The following is a 27,086-nucleotide window of genomic DNA, read 5'->3' on the forward strand; positions in this document are numbered from 1 at the left end:
GTCTAAAGCAAAACAATGCAGTGGGAAGAAAACCTTAACAAAACCCTGCTTGTTTGGTGCACAGCAGCCTGTCGGGCTCCTCCTTTACCTGTTGTTACCTTCTTATCAAAGGATTGTGGACTCTAGCCGCCCAGGTATCTACACCGAGGTGACTTTGAAGAATTAGTAACCAGTTATTGGTTTTTTCCCCTTTCTTTTTTTTTCTTCCTGTAACAATTACATTCCAGTATTGCAAGAATCATGGTTTACAGCTGTTTAGGACTTACTTGGTGGGGTTCTTCTCAGCCTAGGATTTAGTCCGAAACAGGTGACTACCTAATGGTCTTCGAAGGGTGCATGCATAACCCATTTACAACATCAGGTATGGGCTGGGGCGGTAGCTCAGCTGGTATGGTGCTTATCTAGCATGTACAGAACCCTGGTTTCAGTCCCCAGCACTATATAAATTGGGCATGGTGACACATATTTGTAATTTTAGCACTTGAGAGGTGGAGGCAGAAGGGTCAGAAGTTCAAGGTCATCTTTGGCTACACAGTAAGTTTGAGCCCAGTCTGGGGTACGTAGGACTCTATGTTAAAAAACATAAAAAACATAAACCCATTAGGTACGTAATTCTCTGTTTCTGCAACTTGGTGAGTCTTTTCTCTGTGACTTTGTTAAGAGTTTAATATGGAAATATTTTTCCCTTCACCAAATTCGATATTCTATTTGCCTAGAATGTAGAAGGATATTTTAAAAAGATGTGAATGGTATCAGAAGTAGATCTGTATATTTCTATGCTCTTATTTTTGTGGGTGCAGTACCATATATTAAACTGTTGTAATTTTGCATTCTTTTCTAATGTACTTGAGAAGTCAGATAGTATAGAATTGGAGTGAGAAGGTACGCAGCTTGAAGACTTTCTAGTCCAGTGTTTGCCCATATTTTCACCAGGTGACAGATGTTTTCACACCAGGTGACAAGACTTATTTGGGTCACTTATTAAGGGTAAGGTCCTAGGCCTCACTCAGAGACTTTGTGATTGTAGGCCCTGGGGAAAGGGCTGTGGAATCTACTATTGTTAAGCTACCTCAAGGATGTTCATAGGGGTTGACCTCCATGGCAAACATAGTTCCTCAACCCCTGGAGCAAGGAAAGTAAATCTGGAAAAGGGAGATGTGTTTGGGGCCACACCCTCAACCCCTGCAACCAGGAGAAAACATGGAAAGGAGGGACGAGTTTGGGGTCATCATGTCCTTGGCACACCCACTGGACCAGAACCCACACCCCTGACTTCTAGACTGGCATTCTTTCCTCCCTTCCCTTATTCAGAGCTAAAGGTTAGAGTTTTCAGGTTTGCTGTTGGTTTCAATCTTGTGACTTTGATGTCACTATTTTAGATATCTCGTGCTCAAACAATCGTCAGCTGGCCCTTTGTTACACAGATGGATAATAGGTCTGATGGTGTGATTGGATTCTATGTTGTGTTTTACTTTAGCTTAGTTGATAACTGAGGTTTTACTTTATTATGACCAGAGTGGGAGTGTTCTTGGAGACATGGGTATTGTTTTGTAGATTGCTCCTAGCCTTTAGCTGTTAAATACAAGTACTCCTTTGGTTAGGGACATATTTTCTCTTTTCTCGTTAGTGGTAAAAGTTGGATTTGGGTCTGCTGGGTAGCGGTTCCTTGGCTCTTTTCATTCCCGCTCACAGACATTTCTGTTGAGATGTTCTGTTGAGTGTCCCATCATGGCAGAGCATGTTCCTGAGTGCATTGAGGCTTGCTCCTCTTCATGTTTATTGTATGCACTCCCCCCACCTTTTTTTTTCCAGACAGGATTTCACTGTGTAGCCCTGGCTGTCCTGGAACTCACTCTATAGACCAGGCTGGTCTTCCAGAGGACACAGGTTCAATTCCCAGCACCTACATGGCAGCTCATGCTTGTCTGTAACTCCAGTTCTAGGATTTCTGACACCCTCACGAAGATATACATACAGGCAAAACACCAATGAATATAAAATAAAAATAAATGTAAAAAACTTTTAAAACAATTCAATAGCAAATAAAAACATAAAATATGATGTTGCCTCAGTGTGTTTTTTGGGGTTTCCTGGTTAATGGTATTTTAATTGTACCTAAATTCCCTAACCATTAAAATTAACTGTCCCTCAAAAGAGAATGGAATGTTTCAGGACCTAAATGATTCTAAAGCTCTTTGAGGGACCAGCACTATATGGATCCCCACAAAACCCAAGTAAAAAGGCCTGACAAGGTCCTTACCCAATTCATCCAGACTGTACCCAGAAGGGCTACTGTCTAACTCTAGGCACTAATTACACAAAAACTTCCAAAAATCAAGGATGATCTCTATTAGAATTTGGCTTATATTGTTCATTTCAAAAATTCAAAGGAAGCTGGTGGTGGGGGCTAATGGGGAGGTAGGGAGCTATCAGCGAGTGCCATTTGTGGGATATATGCTGTTGAGCCAGACTAGGTGGGAATGGGCAGTGGTGGTACCAACCACTTCCCCTGTTTAGATTTTATTTACTTATCTATTTATTTTCAGACTTGATGTGAGATTTATTAGTAAGCATGACTGATGGGGTGTGGGACTCAACACCATGCAAGCCATCAGGGGTACGGGTCTGCCCCTTGTTCAGGCCACAGATGGGGATGTATTTGACCCCACAACCCTCAGGGCTGAGCTACTTCTCAGCTACGGTGTCTTCAAATTCATCTGCATTGAATAGTAAAGCCCTGCTTCTCTGAGGTGTAAGCCCTCTGGTGGCCAGGGACCTTGCACTTGGCTCTACACAGAACCTCAATCACATGTTCCTTCCTCCACAGTTGGTGCAGATGGAGCTGATGACCTGGTCAGGTTGCATGCCTGGGGCTGTCCAGTGGCACCCACACACCTGTCTGGAGTCTGGGTTGGGCATAGCATTGAGGTCAGGTACATGCATATCCAGCAGAAAACTCTCCAGGGTCCCTTAGAGGAACCTATACAAGCAGCAGGATGTATATACTCCAAGGAGGCTGCTCTTTGTAGGCATGAATGCTATCCCCCCACCCTCCACTGGCTTAGCTGCTTGGAGCTTTCCCCTGCTTTGTGTTAGTGCTGCCGCTGATCATAAATACTATTCTGACAGGGTCTTCGTCTCTCACACTCGGTGCCTTCTACTGATGCATGTCAGACCTGGGCCTGAGTGATCCTTTTTGGCTTGGCAGGCGGTGGGAAGAATGCTGCTGCTTAACACAGTTAAGAGAAGTAGGGGGTCCCTTGCGTCTGCTTTGGATTGTAACTTACTTCTTTGATCCTAGTAGGAAATGGAGCTGATTACTAACTCATATCATATGCATTCAGAACTAATGTGTGCCAGGCGGGGTGGCACACCCCTGTAATCCTAGTGCTTCGGAGGCTGAGGCAGGAGTATGGTGGTTTCAAGGTCAGCCTGGAAAGTACAGCAAGATCTTGTGTCAGAAAAAGAAAAAGTGAAAATAAACAGAACCTGGGAGAGTTAATACCTACTTAATTATTTTTGTATTATAATAGTACTTTATTGATATTTGTGTGTGGTGACAAGAGCAGATTAAGTTCCTGTGACTGTAACACAATTCCAGAGACTGGATAATTTGCACATCTGTGTGTTTCCCCCAGATCTCCAGGCTGGGAAGTCCAAGATCAGGGATTCGGTGTCTAGTAAAGGCTTTCTTACCTTGTCCTCATTTGACAGAAAAGTGACAGGGCAAAGGAGAGCCTTAGGCTAGTTTCCTCAGCCTGGCATAAGGGCCTGAGTCATTCTTGAGGCCACCCTCATGACCCCGCCTGCCCTGAGGGCCCCAGCTCTTAGTACCCCCATGGTGGGGATTAAGTTTCAACATGAATTTTTCATGGGTCAGTTCACGGTAGCAGTTTGCAGTCCAGACTAAGATTGACGGTCAGGGTTTGGGTTGTATTGTCAGAATCTCATAAGAGACTAATTAGCATAGCCCCCACCCCCTTCTCTTTTATAAAACAGTTTTTCCTTATATGTTCTCATTATTGGTACGTGTATATGTGCGCCCTGGTGCAAATGTGGGAGCCAGAAAAGCTGGCTTTCTCCTTCCACCATGTGGGTACTGGGGATTGAATTCAGATTGCTTGGTGGCAACCCCCTTCCCCCACTGGCCACCTCACCAGCCCTCCTTGGCAATGTGGTTGAATTCTGGGCCCACCCTTTTCCGACTGTTCGCTAATTTGACAAGCTGACTGCAATGTATTACATGTTCTAATATCTCTAAAGTACAAGTGTAAGGATTATAACTCAAGGTGACAGGAGGGGATAACAAAGACTAAAAATGTACAGAAAGTTTTCATGAGCTTTGAAAGCCCTTGAATGTCCCAGGTTTTAATATAAAAGGAAATTCTCAGATTACTCTGATAAAATGGTTTCAGCATTGATTATATCAAAAGTGTAAAAATAGTGATGTTAATAAAGCGAGCTTGTGTAACTTAGAGCAGTGTAATTGTGACCCATTTGAGAGGCGTTCAGGAATCCTAAAACTGTCCTTGGGGTTAGCAGTTTCTTCTCTGAAATCTCTGTTCAGTGGTTCAAGGCAAGAAAAGGGTCATGTTGGCCTTGCTGTTGGTGTATGCTGTATCATTGCCTATGAATGACGAAACAACACGTGGAGACAGGGCATAGAGGAACATTCAGGGAATTAGAGATGTCAGCTAATTACAATCATTTAATGATAATTTTGAAGGCGGTGGGAAATGTAGGGTGATTATTTGTAAGGATTATAGACTTGTAAAAATATGCACATGCCTAGACTAGAAGGGAATGTGAAGAAGAAAAAGTGGTTGGTGGGTGTGGGTGGGGTGATCCTGGCTGATCTCTGCAGAAGTCTGCTTGTTAACTTTGTACAATGATACACTTGGGAAAACTTCATATCTGCTGAGAACATATGTGTCCTGATCCTGGAAATCTCACCTTTGCTCATGCTGAGGACCTTGGTATTGCTTCATTTCCCCTGAGCATTTGATTGCTGACACCTATAGTTCTTTTACAAATTGTAACCGTAGGGATGTAGTTTACCCCTTCGCGGCACAGGGGCCAGTGAATTTTAGTGTATTCTCAAGGTCGCACAACCAGCACTGCTGTCCTTTCAAAACGCTTCCATCCTACCCCCTCCCCGAGAATCCCTACACCTGAAAACAGTCACTCTCACTTCCTGCTCCCACTATCTGTTGTCGTCTCTGGGTCTCTGCTCCCCCATCTATCTGCTTTCTATCTCTCGGTGACCCTATCCTGAACATCACGTCTAAATGAAATGCAGCTCCCTTTTCTCAGTAGAAGTATATTCTGTTCATGATACAGTATGAATCAGTACCTCTTTTTGATGCCAAATATCTCATCTCAAGGATTTTTGTTCTTGTTGTTTTGTTTTTTTTTCAAGACAGGGTTTCTCTGTGTAGTCCTCTCTGTCTTGGAACTCACTTTGTAGACCAGGCTGGCCTTGAATTTACAGAGATCCTCCTGCTTCTGCCCCCTCAGGACTGGGATTACAGGCGTGCACCACCACCACCCAGTTCAGCTCAGGGATTTAACACATCTTGTTTATGCTTTTACCTGTGGGTATACATCTGTGTTGTTTGCACCTTTGCCTCGAATAACACTGCTGTGAATGTCGGTGCACAGGTTTTGTGTAGAAATAGGTTTTCATTTCTTTCGGACAACTATGTAGGAGTCATGTGGTTACTCAGCTGTTAGCTTTCTGAGAAATTTCTAAGCTCTTTTCCAAAGTGACTGTGCCATTTTATATTCTTAGCAGCAGTTTCTGAGGTTCCAGTCTCTCCATATCTTTATGCTTGTTGCACACACACACCCTTTACAGACGTGCTAGACAAGGTGGAGTGGTATTTTCTGTGGCTTTGATTCGCATCTTTGCAGTAATAGAGATGTTGAACATCTCCACCGTGTTTACAGCCACCACTATATCTTTGGGGGATGTCTATGTAGTTTCTTTGCCCATTTCTTTATTTATGTTTTAAATTGTGTGATAATGTCTATGTGCATCTGTGTGTGGGGTGTATAAGCGAATCAGGTGCTCACAGGGATCTGCATCAGAATCCCTGGGGCTGGAGTAGCTGCTATGATCTGCCTGACACGGTGCTGGGAACTGAACTCCAGTCCTCGGCAAGAGCAGTGTGTACTCTTAACTGCTGAGCCGTCTCCTTTTGAATTTTAAGAGCTCTTTTTGTGTGTGGACTATTGGTCATTTATCAGCTATATGATGTGTAAATATAATCCCATTCTGTGAGCTGCCTTTTTACTTTGAAAAAGAAAGTCTTTAATGTTGGTCAGGCCAATCTGCCATTTTCCTTTGGTCATACATTTGTGTCACGTGAAGCACTGTCGCCAGGTCCACGGTTATGGAGATTTATGCTGATGGTTTTGTCTTATGTTTGTTTTACAGTTTTGCACTCAGGTCTTTAACCATCCTGAGTTAGTGTACCTAGGGTTAGGTGGGTCCCTTTCATGCTCTTGAGTGTGAGCATCAGTTGTCGGCGCACACTTGTTGAAAAGACTATTCTTTCCCTGTTGAATTGTCTTGACACCCTATAAAAATGAAGGCTTGTTTCTGAGCCTTAAATTCCTCTGCTGATCTTCTAAGGCTGGTCCCATGTAGCTTTATAATGAGTTTTTAAATTGGGAAGTATGCACCGCTCAATTTTCATGGGCCCACTTGTCCGTTTCTGTGAAAGAGTTGGACTTTGGTAAGGGCTCACAACATCTTTAGGTCAGTTTGAAGAGCACTGTGATGTTGATGTGAGTCTTCATCCAGGAGTGGGGATGTCCTCTTACTCGTTTAGGTTTTTCTCTTCGTTCAGTGCATTGCTGGTAGTTTCCTTTTGTTAAATTTATTACTAAGTATTTGATTTGTTTTTTTTTATACCACAGTAATGGGATTCTTTTATTAATTTTATTTTCCAATTGTTCATAGCTAATATATAGAGATACAAGTGGTTTTGCATATTGATCTTATACTCTGCAACCTGTTGGACTTATTAGATAACAAATGGTTTTCAAAATAGAAAAATGTTTTTAAAAGCACATGAACTTTTGAGGCCATCCTGGTCTACAGAGCAAGTTCCAGGATAGCTAGGGCTACACAGAGAAACCCTGTCTTGAAAAACCAAGGAAAACAAAACCAAACAAAAAAAAAAAAAACCAAAGTTCATATGAACTTCTTGGTCTGGAAGGATGGCTCAGTGGTTAAGAGTATTTGCTGCTCTCACAGAGGATCTGCACTTGGTTCCTCCCTCCCATTTGGAGGCTCACAGCCAACTATAACTCCAGTTCTAAGGGGTCTGGTGTCATCAGCTAGCCTCCTTGGGCACCAGGCATGTATGTACATAGATGCAGGCAAGCACTCATACACATGAAAATAAAGCCTTTGAAATAGTTTTGAAAGCCAGACAGTGGTGGTGCACGCCTTTAATCATAGCACTTGTGGAACACGATTAATAAAAACTCAGCGTCAGAAATGACAGTGCCTTCTGCAGAAGACTGCTCCCCAAGGGTTTGCTTTGCAGGGGCTGGAAGAGGCCTGGCTGGTAGCTAGCACCTTTCAGTTTCCAGGTCACTAGGAAAGAAAATGAATCTCTGTAGTACTGAGTGAAATCCAGGTCTCAGGGGCTCCAGGTGAACACGCTAGGACCTGTCCCAGCCCTCTCCCTCCCTTCCTCCCTTCCTCCCTCCCTCCCTCCTTCCCTCCCTCCCTCCCTCCCTCCCTCCCTCCCTCTTTTTTCATTTTAAATGCTGGTGTGTGCAGAGTAGTAATCTGAGAGGGTCAGTGTTTTCCCATGCATCAAAGACAGCTGAGGGCATCTTGTGATCTTTACCGGAGTGTGCAAAGCCTCAGTTTTTCCGTTTGCCCGTCTGTGATTATAAAAGCAGTGTGCTGACTTGACTCTGTAGAGGCATTTGGGTGTAGATAGTCCTGAGACTCAGACAAGACTCGGAACTGTTTGAGCGGATTTTATGGCGGAAAATTAAGAAGTAAAAGAGTTAGAACAATACACCGTACTCTACCAGTTCTTCTAAGGTGTGTTTCCTTTTGATGCTCATGGGTGTCCTTGGTTTAAAGGTTGTCAGGAATAATACCTTCTCTGGAGAGTTGATTACTGAGCAGAGAGCCCAGCTTTCCCGTGCCCTGTTTGTCTGTAGAAATGGCCACTGCAGCCGGGCGGTGGTGGCGCACGCCTTTAATCCCAGCACTCGGGAGGCAGAGGCAGGCGGATCTCTGTGAGTTCGAGGCCAGCCTGGTCTACAAGAGCTAGTTCCAGGACAGGCTCTAAAAAAGCTGCAGAGAAACCCTGTCTCGAAAAACCAAAAAAAAAAAAAAAAAAAGAAAAAAAAAGAAATGGCCACTGCAACCCAACCAAGATCGTCAAAGGCCATAAAAGAATAAAAGCAGTGCTCTGGAGCCCTGTGCTTGAAGTGCGCTTCCAAGGTTCTAGATGGTCTTATGCTAATTACTAAAGTAAGAGACTTTTTAACTTTGTAAGGGTCAGGTGTTAGTTTAGGTCTATAAAACTTTGAATGGTCTCAGATAAACAGCATTTTTTTTTTCTGACTCCATATAGAAACTTTCTAACGATTGCAGTCACAGCGCATAAGACATTTTGGTCAGTGTTTAACAACACAGGAGAGTGGTCCCATCAGATTATAGCAGAGTGGAAGACTCCTGTTGCTGCTTAGGCAGTAATGTTTGTGTAGAATGCACTAGTTGTGTGTTTGTGGCGACGGTGGTATAGATGTACCCACTGCCCTGCCATTCATAGGAAAGTATAGCACATAAGACATATAATACCTGTCTGGTAATGATGACTATGGTATTGGCTTATGTAGTTATCACATTATATTTCACTCTTTTATTATATATGACATATACCGCTCATTTAGAGTGTATTCATTTTTTTTCCAAGACAGGATTTCTCTATACAGCCATGGCTGTTACATAATTCAATTTGTAGACCAGGCTGGGCTTGAACTCAGAAATCTGCCTGCCTCTGCCTCTGCTGGGATTGAAGGCGTGTGCCACCACCTTCCTGCTACTAGAGTGTATTCCTCCTGGTGAAACGGTGTGCCATAGGCATTCTGCTGTGTTCTGCTGTCAGCAGCCTCTCTCATCTCATACTTACTGTTCTCTTGCTAATTCTGTTTTCTTCATGACCGTGATTGGATTTGTTCTTTGGCGATTTTACACACATGTATACTACACTGTAGTTGCTGTCATTCCCAACCCTGTTCCTCACCCTTCTCCCTACAAGTCCCTTTTCTTCATTTATGTCTTTTATTTTATTTTATGACCCATTGAGTTTAGCCAGGGCCATCTACGTGACAATGGGTTTGAAGCTTTTCATGGAGCCTAGTTGCTTTGTTAGTGGTACTCAGCTGAAGACAATGGTTGTCCCTTCCCAGAATCCATCAGTAGCCAATAATTTAGCAAGGTTTGATTTAATCTTGTTTGTTCATGACCCAAAAAGCAATAGGGTATTCTCTCTCTCTCTCTCTCTCTCTCTCTCTCTCTCTCTCTCTCTCTCTCTCTCTCTCTCTCTCTCTCTCTGTGTGTGTGTGTGTGTACTCTGTTGTATGCTATTCAGACTGTTTGCATAATAACAAAATCATTAAGGATGTGGTTTTTTTTTAGGATGTGTCTCTGTCACAGAAGCACGTAAGCTGTCATGTAGGTGTCTTTACTAAAGTCTGTCTTAAAATAATGCACGATAATGACAAATAGACTTTGTCTGTGTCCTGTTAGCTAACTTAAGGACAACAAACATTTTAGGAAGAGAAGTTGATATTTACTTTGCTGACAGACAGCACTGCGCCATGTGTATTGCACAAACACACATTATTTAAAAGTGTCTACCAGATCTCACCTGATTCCTGGATGGCGAAGCCCACCGTTAGTACAGACCTCCTGGCAGTATCTTGTGCCTCCCTCTGGATCAGGAATACACTGTGGTGTCTCTTGATGCTGGAGGATGCGTTTGACCTCTGAGGGACCACAGAGGTCATTAGTGGTACTCAAACATGCTGGCAGAAGAACCTTAATTGGTTTAAGCTGGCTTAGCTTCCATTAGCTAAATATCCAACAAGTCAGCGAGTCGTGCTTGCTCTGTGACCTCAGAAGGCCACTCTCTGAGCTAGATATTAGACAAGGTGTGGAGGTTTACTGCCCTTTCCACAAAAGGCAGCAATATCTGTTTCTTACATTCATTCACCCAACCTGGTAGCTTGAGGCCCTAGCCATACTGAATGTTATAAATACCTTCATAAGGATTACATGATCCCATCACCTGTACAAAGGTAAATGGACCTGGTCTACAAGAGCTAGTTCCAGGACAGGCTCCAAAGCCACAGAGAAACCCTGTCTCGAAAAACAAAAAAACAAAAACAAAAAACAAAGGTAAATGGAGGTGTTTCTGGCAGAATTCTGGATTATGGGCGATCATTACCTATTTTTTCTTTCTTTCTTTTTCTTTTTCTTTTTTTTTTTTTTTTGCTGAAAAATGTCTTAAGAAAATTAGCTAGTGGCTTCCTCTTCTCACATGCGGCTTCAGCTTGAGTTCTCAACAGTCTGGCTTCAGACAGTCTTAGCCAGTGATGTCATTGGCATCTTGGTTGTCACCCTTCCTAGCTGTTTTGGCTCTTTCGCTGAGGTTGGCAGTAGCTGTGGCCCACTCTCCTCTTCAGCTTGGCTCTCACAATGCCCCTGCTCGCCTCTAGCCTCTCTCTCCTCCTGAATTTCTCTTCCATTCCTAAGGCAGCCTTTCCTGAGGTTTTTGTCCTTGTTGCTCTTTCATGGACTTTCTCCATTGACAGAAAGCTTTCTTTGGTTTATTTTAATCCGTAAGCTTTATTAAGTGTTCTAATAAAGAACCATGGGCCGTACAAAGTTAAATTGGACCCATTTTCTGTTCTGCAATGTGTTTTACATGTGAATTGATACTGTTTTTCTGCTTGTACCTTGTTAGTGATTTGCTTTTGAAATGCTTCTTAAAGTTGTTTTGTTTTAATTCCTACCACTACCACCCAGACCCTTGGAGTTCTTTTATTTGTGCCTGCTATGTTCTATATGCCTCTATAAGTGCATTTTATTTTCAAATTAAAAATGTGGCTTTTTTTCTTCTGTATTTTGCAACAAAGGCTTGCAGTGTAGCTCAGGCTGACATTGAACCAATGCTGTTCTTGCCTCTACCCTCCAAAGGCTGGGATTATAGGTATGTGTCTATATGCTCAGCTCATTAGTCTGTTTAAAATGCATTAGTGAGGGTCTCTCCCCCTCCCTCCTTCACCTTGTTTCATGAAGCATACCTCAGCCAGGATGAACGTCCTTGAATGTAGTGTTGCACCAGATGGTGAAAAGCCTCCTCTCTTTACAGTACCTTATTTTAAATGTCAAAATAACCAAGATTGAGAAAAGTAATGTAAGTTGTTGTGGGCCCATGAGGTGCAGATCCTCTGACTCCATCCTGATTTTTGCATCTGACTCACTGCTCCTGCACCCTGGCCTTCCTGATTTTTTGCAACCACTGCAGGTACTTCAGCGTGCTCCTTTGGCCTTGGCTGCCCCTGCTCGCTTTCTCTGGAATGTCCTTGCCTGCGAGAACATTGTGCCTGTCTTCCTTTCCCAGGTTAGGTTTTTACTCAGAGGCCACTTGAGTGAGGCTGTGACAGTCCCATCTAAAATTCTAGTCCCTTCCCCAAAACACTTACCTGGCCACTGTCCTTTTCATTTTCTCTTTTCACACGAGGACCTGGCGTATAGGGAGGGAATTGTTGGGGAATATTATTGGTAGGTGGTGTGATTTGAGAGCACTTTGTAATACCAAGGCTAGTGGTATAATTGTCCCAGAAGGAATGGCCATATGTTTAGGAATCAGAAACTGTCTTCTATATCCTTTCCCTATGAGCTCCAATCCAGACATCTGTGATCTCAGGAACCAGTTAGCAACTGAAAACACAGAGTACTCATCCAAACTTTTTCTAAAAATTTTAATTATTTAAAAAATGATGGTAACATATCCATAATGTGAAGTTTTCCATTTTAGGTGTGCAGGTCAGGAACGTTAAAGGCTTTTTGACTAACTCTTTGCAAGTCTTGTAAAACTTTTTGGCTATTGCCAAATGCAAACTGTAGGTCTGTTGAATGCTGAGTTGCCGTTCCATGTGATCCTCTCCACAGCCTCTGAGAACCACTATACTTTCAGGATCTTTGTTTTCCAATTTTTTTGAGACAAGGTCTTACTATATAGATTTGGCTGGGCTGGAACTTGCTATGTAGCCCAGACTAGCCTAGACCCACCTGTTTCTGTCTGGGATTAAATGCACGTGATGCTACATCTGGCCTTACCTTCTGTCTCTGACTGTAACTATTCTAGGGGTCTTATTAGTAGCCCTGTATAATATTTGTCCATTTGTGTGTGACTTATTCCACTTTAAATCATGTCCTTGAAGTTTATCTGTGTTATGGCATGTGTCAAAATTAACTGAATACTATTTTGTTTCATGTGTATAATGTTAAGATTTTGTCTTATATCTCTCCATACGTGTGTGTATGCAAATATTTGCATCTTTCTTTCCTGAACCATGGTCAGTTAAAAGTAGATTGTAGACATTATAAAGCCTTACTCCTAAATACTTTAGCATGTGTTGTTTAGTGAGTGGAAGGACAGCGCTGATGGCTCAGTGGGTAAGAGCATTTGCTGCCAACATGGTGGAAGGAGAGACTGAGTCCTGCATGTTGTTCTCACACACACACTCACACACGCTCACACTTACACACACATACACATGATGAATAAATAAATGTAAAATAAAAATAAAGTCTGAGGGGTTCTCCAAAATAACACCTGTATTATTGCACAATTAACAAATGTAATATCAATACAAGCATATTATCTAATATTCAGTCCATATTCCTTTAATTGTCTCTTTGATGGCTTTTTTTTTTTTTTAATTTGAGACAGGGTTTCTCTGTGGCTTTGGAGCCTGTCCTGGAACTAGCTCTTGTAGACCAGGTTGGTCTCGAACTCATAGAGATCCACCTGCCTCTGCCTCCTGAGTGCTGGGATTAAAGGCGTGTGCCACCACCGCCCGGCATGGCTTTTTAATCTAGAAAAGTTCCTTGCCTTTTTTCTTTCACTACATTCTTCCCTTTAGCTCCTTTCCCCTCCCTTTCTCATCTGTCTGTCTGTCTGTCTGTCTGTCTGTCTGTCTGTCTGTCTCTGTCTGTCTCTCTGTCTATCTATTATCTATCTATCTGTCTGTCTATCTATCTATCTGTCTGTCTGTCTGTCTGTCTATCTATCCATCTTTCTTTCTATCCATCCATCTATCTATCTATTATATGTATGTCTGTCTCTCTCTCTCTCTCTCTCTCTCTCGTGGCCTTGGGGCAGCACTTACGGTTGTGCAAAATTCAGACTAGTTAATATGTATAAGGTTCTGCAGTTTGGAGTTGTGACTGTTTTCTTATAATTAGAATTAAGGTTGTTGTGTGTTTGTTTTTGTTTTTTTTTCCAGGAACACCACATTATGAAGTACTTACTCTCTTGAAAATTATGACATTTAGTGTGTGTGTGTGTGTGTGTGTGTGTGTGTACATGCCCATGAATTTGGAGGTCAGGTTCTCTCCCACCATAGGGGATTGAACTGAGGTCACCAGGTTTGGAGGTTTTTACCTGCTGAGCCATCTCATTGGACCCCCTTTTAATAAATCAATAATTGTGGGATGACAGGTGGAGATTGAACACATGTCCTGTAAACCCCACACATGTACCCAGTGATTTGGGCATCTTTTTCTCTGTAAAAAGTGCCACTGCATTAAGTTTCCCTCTCTGCCCTTATCTACACTAGCTTGGGCTTCTCCACTCCAGTGTGGAAGGGATGAGGGACGAGAATGTCATGAATGCAGTCCAAGCACCTCATTTTCCAGGTGGGCGTTTGTGCCCAAGAGGAATTGCGTAGTCAGTGACAAAGTTAGTACTAGATGCTGTGTTTTCTGACTTTTAGGGGGCCGGGGCAGTGTTGGGGATAGAACCTTGGGCCTTATATGCGGTAGGCAAGTTCTCTACTACTGAGCTCCATCACCGTGCCAGTGGCCTCTTATAGACCAAGGATATAAAACATACTACCTCAACTAGAGGGTAACCTTTTTTATATTCAAGAGAGTCAAGTGGCCCCTTCCCTGGCCCCTCACCTGTCTTTCAAACTCTGGCCACACTGGTGTGGGTTCCTGGCGCTTATCTCTCTTGCCTTCTTATGTGCTGTTTTCTTGGCTGGTTACACTCTTCCTTCCTTTTCTTGTTCTTTTTTCCTGAATATTAACATGAGCTGGATTCTGCAGTGGCGGCTTTTCCACCAACCTTCAGGCCAAGTTTGTTCCGTCTACGGTGTGGCAACAGGACCCTGCTCATACCTTAGCTATCGCAGTGGAGATCTGTCGTTTTTCCTGTGGCAACTGTTGTTTTCATTGGTAACCTCTTCTACTGGATCTCAAAAGCAGGAATCTTGTTTAGCTCACCTCTGGGCTTGCCACGGGAGGTTCTCGATAAGTGCTTGCTGTATCATCTGACCCACGCCAGCTCTGCGGTCATCAACTGCTTTCCCAGACTGACAGGGCTGAGTCTCAGGCTTTTGTATCTGTCTAGGTCTGACAGCTTCCATAAATATCTGGCCCAAAGTACACACAGCAGTGTAGAAAACGGAAAGCTTTTCTACCTGTTGTGCAAGACCTGAAGGAACAGAGGGAAAAGTCCTGGTAGTAGTTGGGAAAAGCAGGGTGAGATCATCAGTGCTAGAGGGAATATTCTGCAGGGCTATAGCCATGCAGAAGGGAGGTATTCTCAGGACAGCCCTGGAAGAGGGCAAAGGCTGTGCTGAGGGTCAGGGCATCTCAGCGGGAGGGAGCGATACTGCAGAAGGTAGGCCGGGACTGTGTTAGGGAGCACCGTGAGCTCCCTGGAGTCCTTGTTCTGTGTGATGAACACATTTGGCCGGTCCTTGTGTATGTTGACTGTGAAGTCTCTTGTAGGGCCAGGCCACTCATCACAGAGGACTTTTAAAAGCTGCATCTATAGTCGTTGTCCTAACAAACTTTCACAGTGATTTGGCATCTTTATTTTCTTTTTTAAAAATGTTTGTTTTCCCCAGCTTGTGCAGCTCCACTGAGCCCAAATTCTTGCCAGGTGCGCTAGATGGGTTAAGTCTTAGGGGAAGTATATTAATAATTGAACACCCAGGAGGCATTATGGCTTCAGTTCTGAACTTTAGTGTTTTCTGTGCCCTGCAGGAGTCACTTAACTACTTTGATTTATAACTGGGCTAGAACTTTAAGCACTGTTGGGAAAGGGCTGGGAGTTTGGCATGGTTCTTATTTTCCATCTATTTACTTTTCATACAAGGAGAAGAGCCTACAACGTGCTAACACAGGTACCTACTTGAAGAAGACAGTGTCGTCTCTGAGAAAGGACTGGACACATTTAATATACTAAATCTCTCTTTTTCTTTAAAATACTAGTGTATATATACATATATATGTATATACCTACACATATGCACATGCATACAAACACACACACACACACACACACACACACACACACACACACACACACACACTTCTTCACCAAATGTCAGAGCTTCTTGCTCACAGTAAATGTCAGTAGGATGGGAAGTGTCTCCAAGCCACTAAGGAGCCAATGTTTTTCCCTGACAACTGGCTTGCTCTGCTTTGGCTACTAACTTCATATGTGTGAAGTCCCTTCTCTGGCGTACATTCTAGTCTTTCTCTTACTGCTTCACAGGTGCTACAACCCTTTTATAGTTCTCTGGGTTTAAAATCACTCTAGAAAGGGCTCAGTTCTCTATATAAAGCCACAGTTCATGTTGCTCTAAAGCTATGACTAGGTTCAGGCATAGCTGGCAGTTTAGATACCTCTGTCTCTGTGCTCTAGTAAAACGAACGCGCTCCTCACAGTCTTTCACCATGATGCTTTTAAATTTTGACCTGAGTTTTTAAAAACTGGATGGAAAAAACTTATAAAGCAGTGAAGCACACACACACACACACACACACACACACACACACACATGCACGCACACATACACATGTGCCACGCGTGCACGCGCGTGTGTGCGCGTGCACACGCACACACATGTATGCAGTGCACTCACACACACATACACACACACATGCACCTAGGTGAAATCATTGGCTTTTCATAGTTTCTATTACTAAGGTTAGTTTTCTATTACTAAGCTTAAAAATAATTGATATTGTAAGCACAGTCGTTCTCAGGGCACATATGGTTTAGGGGTAGGATGGGATGACGAGATAGACAGTGCACATAACACTCAGGTAAACAGCACCTGCATGGGTGTGCCTCACCAGCTCCGGTAGGTGAGATAGGAGGGAAGGAAGGAAGTGGTATTTGGTGACTCAGGACTTGACAGTTAAGTAGGTGGTAGCCAGGGGAGTTAGTGTGTGGGAAAGAAACAATTACAGGGAGATGTGATAAAGTGAGAAGTGTCACTGATTGTGCCGGGAACATGAGTGTGATGGCTGGGACACCCTATGGGAGGGAGGGAGGGTGTGGACGTGACACAGTGTATCCAGAGACGGGAGAGGGCTGGAGAAGAGAAGCCTCTTGAGGTGGTGCTAAGGGGCCTAGGCTTTCTCCTAAGAGCAGCAAAAAGTCGCTTTGAGTGTTGAGAACATGGAATGACTTTTATCTCTGTGTGGAAAATCTACTGGAGAGAAGATGGGATGCACGAAACAAGTCTTGGCTTAAGTCAGCGGGGCTGTTTTGGCATGAGGTAGAGAGGCGGGCCAACTGAACAGTCTGACACGGATCCTCTGTGCTGGCACTGATGGCAAAGCATCATTGGAACAGTCAGTGTTTATGGCTCTGGTGTGCAGACACAGGACACTCTTTTGCATTAGCGCTGAATGTAGACAAGTCATCTGACAATGAGCACTCCTCGTCAGGCTCCCTAGATGCCGTTTTAGTCACTGATGTCTCCATCCATGTGCCTGAGGACAGGCCTGTGAGGAAGGTCACAGATTACCAGTCTGCTGTAATGTTGGGGTTGAGCATATTCTGTCCGGTCAGTGTCTTAGTGCCACAGGTGCCTAAGGTGTGACCATGAAGAACTTACTGTCTCAGAGAGTGTGCAGTCTTGAGACACTTTTGGTGGTGACTTTAGTGGGGGTACCTGCAGGATGCTGGGAGAGCCCCTGCGAGAGCGTTAGGCTGTTAGTTCTAAGTAGACAGTGGCATTTCAGTCATTATGTGGTGATATATTATGACTAAGGGGACTAGAGATGTTGCTGGGCAAAGGTGTCTAGAGTGTACTCAGTTGTTCATTAATTTGGTAGAAGGAAAGTACTAAGGTAAGAATGAAAAATTCATAAGCATCGATGTTTCCGGTTGATAAATAAGCTAAGTTGCCTCAAGTCCCGCCTCCCAGGAACCGCAGGACCAGCTTCACCCTGCTCAGCCTGGCACTTGTCTTCTACATTAGCGCCATGTCATTATGGATATGCTACTGATATGTCAGAAAGCTAGTGCATTCTTCTGACAGTCATGTGGGCAGCTCAACTCTAACGCAAAGGAAATATTTGTTGTTTTTTCCAGCCCACCAATCATAACTCGGGCATCGCATCAGACATGTCACTTCTCAGTCCTTGGTTGTCACGGAAACTGCTTAGAACACACCTAAAGTGCTGTGTGCTAAATGCTTTTTTATATGCTTTTTCTCTTCCGCAGTATTCATACTAGTTTCTCCTGGGGCAGTGGTGTGCCTCTGAGTCCAGTCACTCTGTGACCTTTGAGCGTGTTTGGTAAACTTAACTTCCTATTTTGTTACGTTCTGTGGTTGTTTATCCAAACTTCTTACAGATAAATTTTAAACAGAGGCAGGCAGATTTCTGTGATTTCGAGGCCAGCCTGGTCTACAAGAGCTAGTTCCAGGACAGGCTCCAAAGCTATAGAGAAACCCTGTCTCGAAAAACCAAAAAAAAAAAAAAAAAAAAGGAAATAAATTTTAATATTTTTAAAAATGTTCAGTGGGATCTTTTTCAGTAAGCCTGCTGGGATTCTCTGGTGTATCACTGGGAAACATGAGCGCTGGTTGCCTAAGGAACCGTGTCTAAGGTGACATAGTATGCGTGGCCTCTGGCAGGAGCCCCTGGTCTCTAGTACAGCTGTGACTAAGATGTCATTCTGCCTTGGAACAGGAGCTCTGCTGGAAGTCTATGAGGTTTGCCAGGAGGGGCTGGTAATATGATGGCGATGCCATGGCCAGGTTGGTAGCTGTATTACATGGAAATGACTAGACATTACAGCTGGCGTCATTGAGCGCTGATGCCAGGCACAGGAGAAAGCAAAGCACTGGTATGTGTTGCGTTATCCAGCTGCCCCAAGGAACCTTGCTGAGCTTTCAAATGTCGCTGTTCCACCCAGCAGTTCTGGGCAGAGGCATGCAGTTTGCCTTGAAGAATGGCGGGGATGAAAGTCTGAAGACCAACATTAGCTTCGGTGCTATTTCAGCTGTCACTCGCAACTCTAACCAGTGAAAGGGAGGAGCTGCTAGGTACTGAGCACCTTTTAATGCATTTTCCCCCGTTATTTCTTTTGACTTCACAGAAGTCTTATGGAGTAGTCCCTGCTAGTCCTGGTTTAGTCAGGAGACTGAAGCTACAAAGACCAAGTCACTCTCTCAGGTTACTTAGCAAGGTGCAGTGTTAGAAGTGACACCTAGCCCTTCTGCAGTTCTGTAGATAAAATCATATTGTTTGTTGTTGTTGGTCATGTTGACGGGGTCTTACTATGTAGCCCTGGCTGGCCTGGAACTTGCTGTGGAGACCAGGCTGGTCCCGAACTCACAGAGATCTGCTTGCCCATGCCAGGGATTGCAGCCATGCAGCAAACCATCACCAGTGTTTGCAGTAATCTTTAATGAATGTGTCCTTAAGTTTGTGAATCCATTAACAGAAGCCTATAAGGTAGCAAGGGACCCGATGTAGCATCATCTCTATCTTGTGCTGCAGCGCTGTTCCGAGGTGCCTGCTCACCTTCTGTGTGCTATGTGCAGTTGTACTGTGACGATATCTGAGATCATACAGAGACAAGGACGATCCCGTGTGGTCCAGGAATTGGCAGCATTGTCTTCATCTGTAGGACAAAGAACCTGCGAGATTTTACTGGCCACGCTGGCATTTTGAGACAGAGAACACTGTGGGGTTGGACTGTAGAGAGAAGTCGGTTTCTGAGGATGGCCTCGAAGAATGGCTATGGCTTCTGCTGGTGATAAAGCTTTAGTTTCCTTTCTTCTGAAATGAGTGAGCAAAGCCAAAGTGGTGAGAGAATTTGGAGAAGGTCAGAAAGCCAGACAGATCCACAAAGGGAAGGTTCTGAGTGCTAGGGCCTGTAGTTTGAACTTTGACCTTTGTGCACTGGGTGATAATTTTCCATTAACACTTGCATGGCATCAGTAGACAATGACTCCTACTGTGTTATGTTCATTTATGTTTTTATCGCGTGTCAGCAAACTATTGTTCTGAGAATTGTATGGCTTTTCTTCTCACCGACATCAGCTCTTGCTAGTCTTCCTTTGCTGCGGGACTTCTTACACATGGGAGGAATTAGGCACTAATCGAAGAAAACCGTTTTTTTAAGACACTGTTGTGTTGATTTTGGTACAGCTTAAGGTGCTTCATAGAACATTGTAGATTGGGTCTCCCTTATCCAAAATGCTTGGGACTAGAAGAGGTTCAGGTTTTGAAGTTTCTCAGATTTTGAAATATTTATATAGAGTTTACTGATTGAGTACCGCTAAAATCCAAACACTGAAACTTCGAATATTTTATTACTTTATTTACTTATTTATTACTATGTTTATTTAGTGGGTACATGGATGTGTGCTTGCTTGTGTGTCTGTGTGTAACAGTTTTCTATGGAAGTATCTTTATATTGTAGAGTAAATGTTAAGAGTAAGTAAAATGGAATCAAGACTAAGCAGTTTCAAAAGAAGAAACCTTTTAAAAGAGGTCTGGAGGTTAAGAGCACTGGCCACTCTTGCAGAGGACCTGGGTTGGAGTCTTAGTTCTCACAGGACAGCTTTCACCTGTCTGTAACCCCAGCTCCAGGGACTCAAACGCTGGCCTCTGGCCTCTGTGGGCACCAGGTATGCATGTGGTGCACACACACAAGCGCAGCCAAAACACCCATACGCATAAAATAAGAAAATATTTTTTTGAAGGAGGGGTGGGAGAGCACAGCACACCCCTCCCCCTGACCCCCACTCCCACCCACTCCCTACCCCCCGCCCTTGGCCTGGCTGGAATGTCAGTAACATTGTGATCCCTTCCCCTTCAGCCATTATCAGTCCAAGTCCAGATAGCTGTCTACTGGAAAGTAGACTCTTTAAGAACGGCTTTCCTCTAGACATCCAATATCGTGTTTGTTCAGTTGGCTTGTCCAAACAATTTTTCTTTGTTTTCACCGGAGCAGTATCAACTGCGCGTGAGGATTAAAGCTGTCGTCCATCTGCTCTATCCGCCGTTCTTAATTAGAACCTGATGACAGAGTCTCCCTTGATTCGAGGCCGATTGAGGCCAGAGAATCTATTCTTATTGCAGACATTTGTATTTCTTTCTTTTATTTTTTTAATTAACCAAATTAATTTTGAGCATCTTTATGGCAGAAATGTCAGGAAAAAGGGTCATTTTTTATCAATTAAACTTTCTGTGGCGTCTATACTGGATGCTTAGAAGCATTTAAAGTTCCTTCGTGTTGGGAAGATATAGCACACATGAAAAGGTTTAAATACAAAAGCTCACAGGCACAGGGACAGATGTGCAACCCAGAGGACAACTATTTCTGTTTAGGGAGTAGTCTCTTAAAAATTAGACAAATAAGCCCTTGCTTTACTTTCCTTTCAATGACAGAAAAAGGCAAATGTTTATCAATCTTTCTTGCAAGTAGTGAATGTCAAAGTCCCAATCTTTTCAGCAGTATTCTGTGAGGGTTTGAGTCTGCCCTCAAGGGCTTTACAGTTTGCCAACTTTAATGAAGGGTAATTTTGTAAACAACATAATGTTACATTAAAATTACTTGACATATCCAGTTAATTAGGGCTAATTAGATGTTAATTGAGAAATGACAGTAGTCTTTTGCCAGGTGTCCTGTAATTGACCATTTGCTGGGGCTAGTTAATTTGAAAAACTCAACGTAGGAGACGTAAAATGGTAGAATTAGCAAGTTTGTCTGTTAATAGTTTTGAGTCAGGTTACGTTTACCTTCTTTTCTGTTCCCAGTCTTCCCACCTTTTAAATGCCTAGTAGGATTCTTGTTAGTATGAAATGAGTTGCTATGTGTTGCCAAGGTTTAAATATGCTACCTTCAAAATCCAGATAATGGAATGTGAAGGTTGGTCTGAGAGTATTAAGAGGCGGCGCCTTTAAGAGATCATTAGTGCACAGGGTTTGCTCGTGGGACGCAGGCTCTTACTAGGGCCTTCGCCAGCTGCCGCCTATCTTTCCTTCTGCCACGTGAGGCCCACCCTCCTTCTTGGATGCCTTGCTTGCCTCAAAGTGGAGTCTGCGGCTTCACTGGATCTGGAACTCGCTGCGGCCTTGAGCTTGGACACCATGGCTTCTAGAACCATAGTAAGTTTTTCTTCTTTCTAAATTGCTAGCTGTTCCATTACAGTAGCACAGACCAAGATGTGTGCAGAGCTGTGTAGTTCTCAGCTAAGGAGATGTTGTCCTGCCCTGCTCCACTCCCCTCCTCCTGTCCACCCCAAGGAGTAGCCTTTAAAAATGGAAGCTCAGCACCTTTTCTTCTCTAAGGTGGGCCTCTTACCGTTAAGATGGGAAGGCTTATATTTAATAAATTTAATAAAATTACACACATTTCATATTGTCTAAATCAGAAGAGTAGTAAATCAATCCCCTCCCCCCGTTTTTGTGTTCCTCCCTCGTTTTAATAATTAATACCTGCTGTCCTCCTCACCCAAGCTTGTCAGTCTTAGTGTCTGCTTCATTAGCAATGGCTCTGGATGGCATCGACTTCCCTGTAGCCTTGGCTCTGTGGTCCTGAAGCTTGTTTCCCCAAAGTGACAAGTCAGCAGCTTTATGGTGCACCTTGATATGTTCTATCTCTGAGTCATTTTGGTTTGAAGATAAATTGCAGTTTTCTTTGAAAATAAGAACAGTAACTTTCAGAAGTTATTTAAGAAGCAGAAAGTAATGGGCACAGTTTGAGGCTGCTGAAGTTTCTCAAGGGTTTCCTAAGCTTTATAGTCTGTGCGGTCTGTCTGTCATGGAGGATGGACAAGTGCTAGTGACACAGACGAGCACCAGGGTCACAGAAGGCCTCGTTCTAACTGAGGCCCACTAGAAGGCCCTCTTGAGATAATAGTTCCAGTTGGGGTTTTTGTGTTGACTTAAATTAGGAAGTGGTTTGAGGTGTATGGAGTTATATGTTCTTGTGCCTCATTAAATTCCAGTCAGCTTAAAGAGTTTGTGTTCACATGTCAAATGTTTGTGTTCAGCATTAAAATATGGTGTGTGACTTCTGTAAATGCCTGCCTGAATTGAGGGGAACCCCTGGAATTAATAAACTAAAATGTTTTCTGAAAATTTGCAAGGGAATTAGATAATTATTTGGATGTGAGGATAGGAGGGGTGTAGGACTTCCCTTTTTAAAAATTACATTTTATTTTGTATATGCGTCTGTGCATGTGCAGGTTAAGGGGCAACTTGTGGGAGCCAGTTTTTCCTGTGGGACCTGAGGATCGAACTCAGGTCTCCAGCTTCACAGGTGCCTTTGCCCTCTGCTAGCCCTGGGGGTTTTCCAAGTATGCATTTCTGCCATTGTTCCTGCTACCATGGGGTTGAATCTTGTTTAAATGGTGCCTTTCTATAGAGTTTTTGTGACTCAGTATTTGTGCTGCTAGTTTTATGTCAACTTGAGCCAAGGTATAGTCATCTGAGAGGAGGGAACCTTGATTGAGAAAATGCCTCCATAAGATCAGGCTGTAAACAAGCCAATAGAACATTTTCTTAATTGGTGATTGATAGGGGAGGACCTGGTCCTTGCTGTGTGTTGCCATCCCTGGGCTGGTGGGCATCAGTGCTATAAGAAAGCAGACCGAGTAAGCCATGAGGAACAAGCAGCACTCTTCCAGGGCCTCTGCATCAGCTGCTGCCTCCAGGTTACTGTCCTGACTTCCTCTGGTGATGAATACTGATGTGGAAGTGTGAGCTGAATGAACCCTCTCCTCCCCAACCTGCTTTCGGTCACGGTGCTTCATCACAGCGGTAGAAACCCTGATGAAGTTTTACAGTATTACAAAAGTTTTGCATGTGGGGTAAAGAAAAGACTGCCATTATAATTCTTGTCCCTCCAAGGAATTCATCAGGAGATTAATCAAATTAGGAGTAAAGGAGATGAAGACGCCTATGTCCACAGTCCTAGAAACGTCAAAGGTTAGCACCTTTACCTTGAGAGGCTGGGAAGTAGAACCAGCTGTGCCTGGGGAAGTGACTGGCCAAGGAAGTTGTCTTCTCGCTGGTGGGACAAGGTCCCAGAATCAAGGAAATGCCTGCAGAATACAGGGAACTGTGAACTTCAGACTGCCCAGGCCTTGGAGTCCCCTCTTCTTTTCAAATTGAACTGATACTTACATACCATAAAATACACCCCTTTTCATTATCCAATTTACAGTAAATTATAGAATTGTGCAACTATCCCACCAACCCTGCTTCGGAGCATTTGCTGTGTTCCTGGAAGTCCCCTCCTCTTGGTTTACAGCCAACTGCTTGCATTTCCAGCCCCTAGCTGATTGGTCAGCTGTTTCTGTAGAAGCACTTATGTAGAAGCTTCCTGGAGATGCAGTCTTTCTGTCTGGCTCTCTGCACTAGTGCGGTGGTCTGGGCCTAAAGTCTGGGGCTTAGGAAGTGTTAGTGGTTATTCCTTTCTCTGATCAGTTCTGTCCTGTGGATCAGGCTCTTTCCATTTATCCATTTGCTAGTTGGTGGGATTGGTATTGTTTCCAGGTTGGGAGCTGTTTTGCAGAATGCTCCTGTGGACATTTGCATAAACGTTGGGGTAGATGTTTTCATCTGTCTTGGGAAGATGTCCAGGGGTAAAATTGTAGGTCTTACAGGATGTCTGTATTTAACGTTTTTGGGAAGCAAGCTGTTCTCCTAAGTGCCTGTGCCATTTTACAGCCCAGCAGTGCTGCAGAGCTCTGGCTTCCCTCCTCCTTGTCAACAACTTTTCCTTTTTGGCCGTCCCAATGGGAGTATAGTGCTGTCATATTGTAGCTTACTATTTCTCTAATGACTGGGAATCCCTGCCTGTCCCCAGTCCTGGAGACTGAATCCAGGGCTTCCTATTCCTCAGCAGATGCTGTGCCACTGAGGCACACTCTCAGCAAACTGTAAAATCTTTTTTCCTCTTTGAGTCAGGGTCTCAAGTAACCCAGGCTGGATTCAAACTCACTGTGTAGCCACATATGACCGTGAACCCCTTGATCTGACCTCCACCTCCCCAGTGCTGGAATTAGTGTTGTAAATTCTGTGAGGTGTTTTAAAGAAAGCCCTCTGTAATAGTTCCAATTGCTGCTGGGACTGGCTACCCTTAACATCTGTGTGAAAGACCCAGGTAGTATTCAGTTAGACTTTGTTCCCGTATTTTCATATTTTTAAAAAGTTATCCTCCAGTGAAAACTGCCTGAGATCTGCCACCTGCTTTTATTTTTCTTAGCTTAAATTACTCTTAGTTAGCTTACAAACTAATGGCTTCATTATAATGTATTTACTCATTTATTGAGACAAGATCTCATTATGTAATCCTTGCTGGCCTGGAACTCACTGTGTAGACCAGGTGGTCCTAAGCTTAGAGATCCCCCTGCCTCTGCCTTCAGAGTGCCGGGATTAAAGGCATGTGCCACCACACCTGGATATGATGTTTTACACATGTCATATTCACATCCTGGCTACCCTTTTCTACCACTCCCTCAGCCCCTTCTTCCCTCCAAATAGTCCTTCTTTCACGCTGTGTGGTGTGTGTCTGTGTGCGTCTGTGTGTAGTTTAGGTTCTGGGCATGAGAGAAGCATGGTTGTCTTCATTTCCTTTATCCTTGTGTTTCCTCCTCCTGTCTCCTTTAGATCCTTTCCACCCCCATAGTCTCTTTGCTTTCATGGCATTGCATTTACGTTAGGCCCTGTGTGAGAGAAAGCATGCAGGGTTTTCACTTTCGTCCCTCACTATCATTTTGTTGCTCTCTCTCTCCTTTTGGATCCCTTCTTCCCCCCACAGTCTCCTCCAATCTTCATAATATATATGTATATTATATGTATACACACACATGCAATATATATATGTACATGTTTGTATTTGTGATGTGAAATGTTATATGGCATATATTAGCATGGTATTATATATCAGTATGACTATATATATGTATATATATATATATTTAAATCTAGATTTAATATAGAGAAAATATGAAGAATTTGTCTTTCTGAGTCTGGCTTGTTTCACTTACCATGATCTGTAGTTTCATCTGTTTTCATCTAAATAGCATAGTTCATGTTCTTTACGGCTGAATTAAGCTCCACTGTGTTATATCCCACAGTGCTTCCATCCTGTTGGTGGCCATCTGGGCTTGTCACCTGCTTTCATGCTCCCCGGGTGTAATGAGTGTCTTCTCCCCACAAGACATTTTTTGAGGTGTAGCTTAGCATTTGCCTGCCACGTGTAGGCTCTGAGGTGTATTCTCTTTGCCATTAAAACAAAACCAAACAGTGTTATTTTTCAAAATGGTGAAAAAGAGATCAAGGAAGAGTATTTAGGTGCAGATAAAAACTCTATGCACTTGAGATATCAGAGCACAGCACCCACATGTCCACATTTATCTGTGGCAGTTTCCGTGTTGTGATAGTCAAGGGGTGGGTAGTTTTGACAAAGACGGTATGGTCCGCAAAGAGAAAATTATCTGCTACCTGGACCTTTACAGAAACCGTGTGCCCACTTTTACTCCCAGGGATGCCTGGCGTGGTCTTGACTCTAAAAAGGAATACTAGCGGGCTAGCCTTTCAGTTCTGTTTTTGTAAAGTGTTCCCTGGAAGTGAAGAGGCCAAAATGGAGGAGCCCTTGTGGAGTCAGGTCCCCTGGTGGCTCCAGTTAGAAGGGGGAAGAATTAGCTGGTTTCTGGGACCTTCCAGGAAAAGCTCTCGGAAGAAAAGGGGAGGGAAACACATGTTTCCCAGACAAGGTGGCGTGTCAGCTGTTTGTGTTAAGTGTGGAAAGTGACACTGGACAACGTACTTTAACTTGTTGGGAATACAGCACTCCTATAGAAATGGAAAGAGATTCTAGTACAGTCGAGGCTGCCCCCACTCTACCTGTAGATGCCGGCTGTGGCTGTCACTGTTAAGAAGTTAGTCTGATTTCACACCCTTTTCTTTGCAAATATGCACAGTCTTACATTCCGTGTGTGGTGGGCCTGTGGAGGTGCACACATGGGGCACACATGCAGACTTGCCTTCGCCACCTTTGTCCACTTGACAAAGGGAAAATCTCGTTGTCATCATTGTTGCTTCTTCTGTGAGAGTGACCGTGTATTGGTTGTTGGTATGTTTCAGCGTTTTGTGTGGTTGCTCATTTTCCTTTGGGTTGCTGCTGTCTTCTTTCTGGCACTGTGTCTCCTCCTCATGTACACGGTTTTCACGTTTACAGTATTTCCTCACAGAAGTTTTACATTTTGTGTTATCAGCTCACATTTCTAGCTCTCAGCCTTGGGATTGCTTAGAACGGGTCTCCGTGCTTTGAGTTCACGCATTTCCTAACTCAGTGACCCTGTTATCACGGAGGCATCAGGGCAACTTAAAGTGTTGTGCTTGTTTCAATACTACGTGTAGTCCAGGCTGGCCTCAGACTTGCCGCTCTCTGCCTCAGCACCCTCGGTACCTGGGTTACAGTCTCATCTTAAGACCTGCTTTCAGCACAGACGTTAGTTTCCAAGTGAGGCAT

The 27,086-nt window shown here is 43.7% G+C and overlaps 1 protein-coding gene and 1 pseudogene across 1 annotated transcript in view; one reads left to right on the plus strand and one right to left on the minus strand.

Annotated features, from left to right (window-relative positions):
* The window catches only part of Cnnm2 (cyclin and CBS domain divalent metal cation transport mediator 2), a 129,605-nt gene that overhangs the window by 6,709 nt on the left and 95,810 nt on the right, over positions 1–27,086 (plus strand). The gene's annotated exons all lie outside the window — the stretch shown is intronic.
* Positions 2,953–3,071, minus strand: LOC119806080 (annotated as a pseudogene).

The sequence above is a fragment of the Arvicola amphibius genome, chromosome 1, assembly GCF_903992535.2.
Source record: "Arvicola amphibius chromosome 1, mArvAmp1.2, whole genome shotgun sequence".
NCBI lineage: Eukaryota > Metazoa > Chordata > Mammalia > Rodentia > Cricetidae > Arvicola > Arvicola amphibius.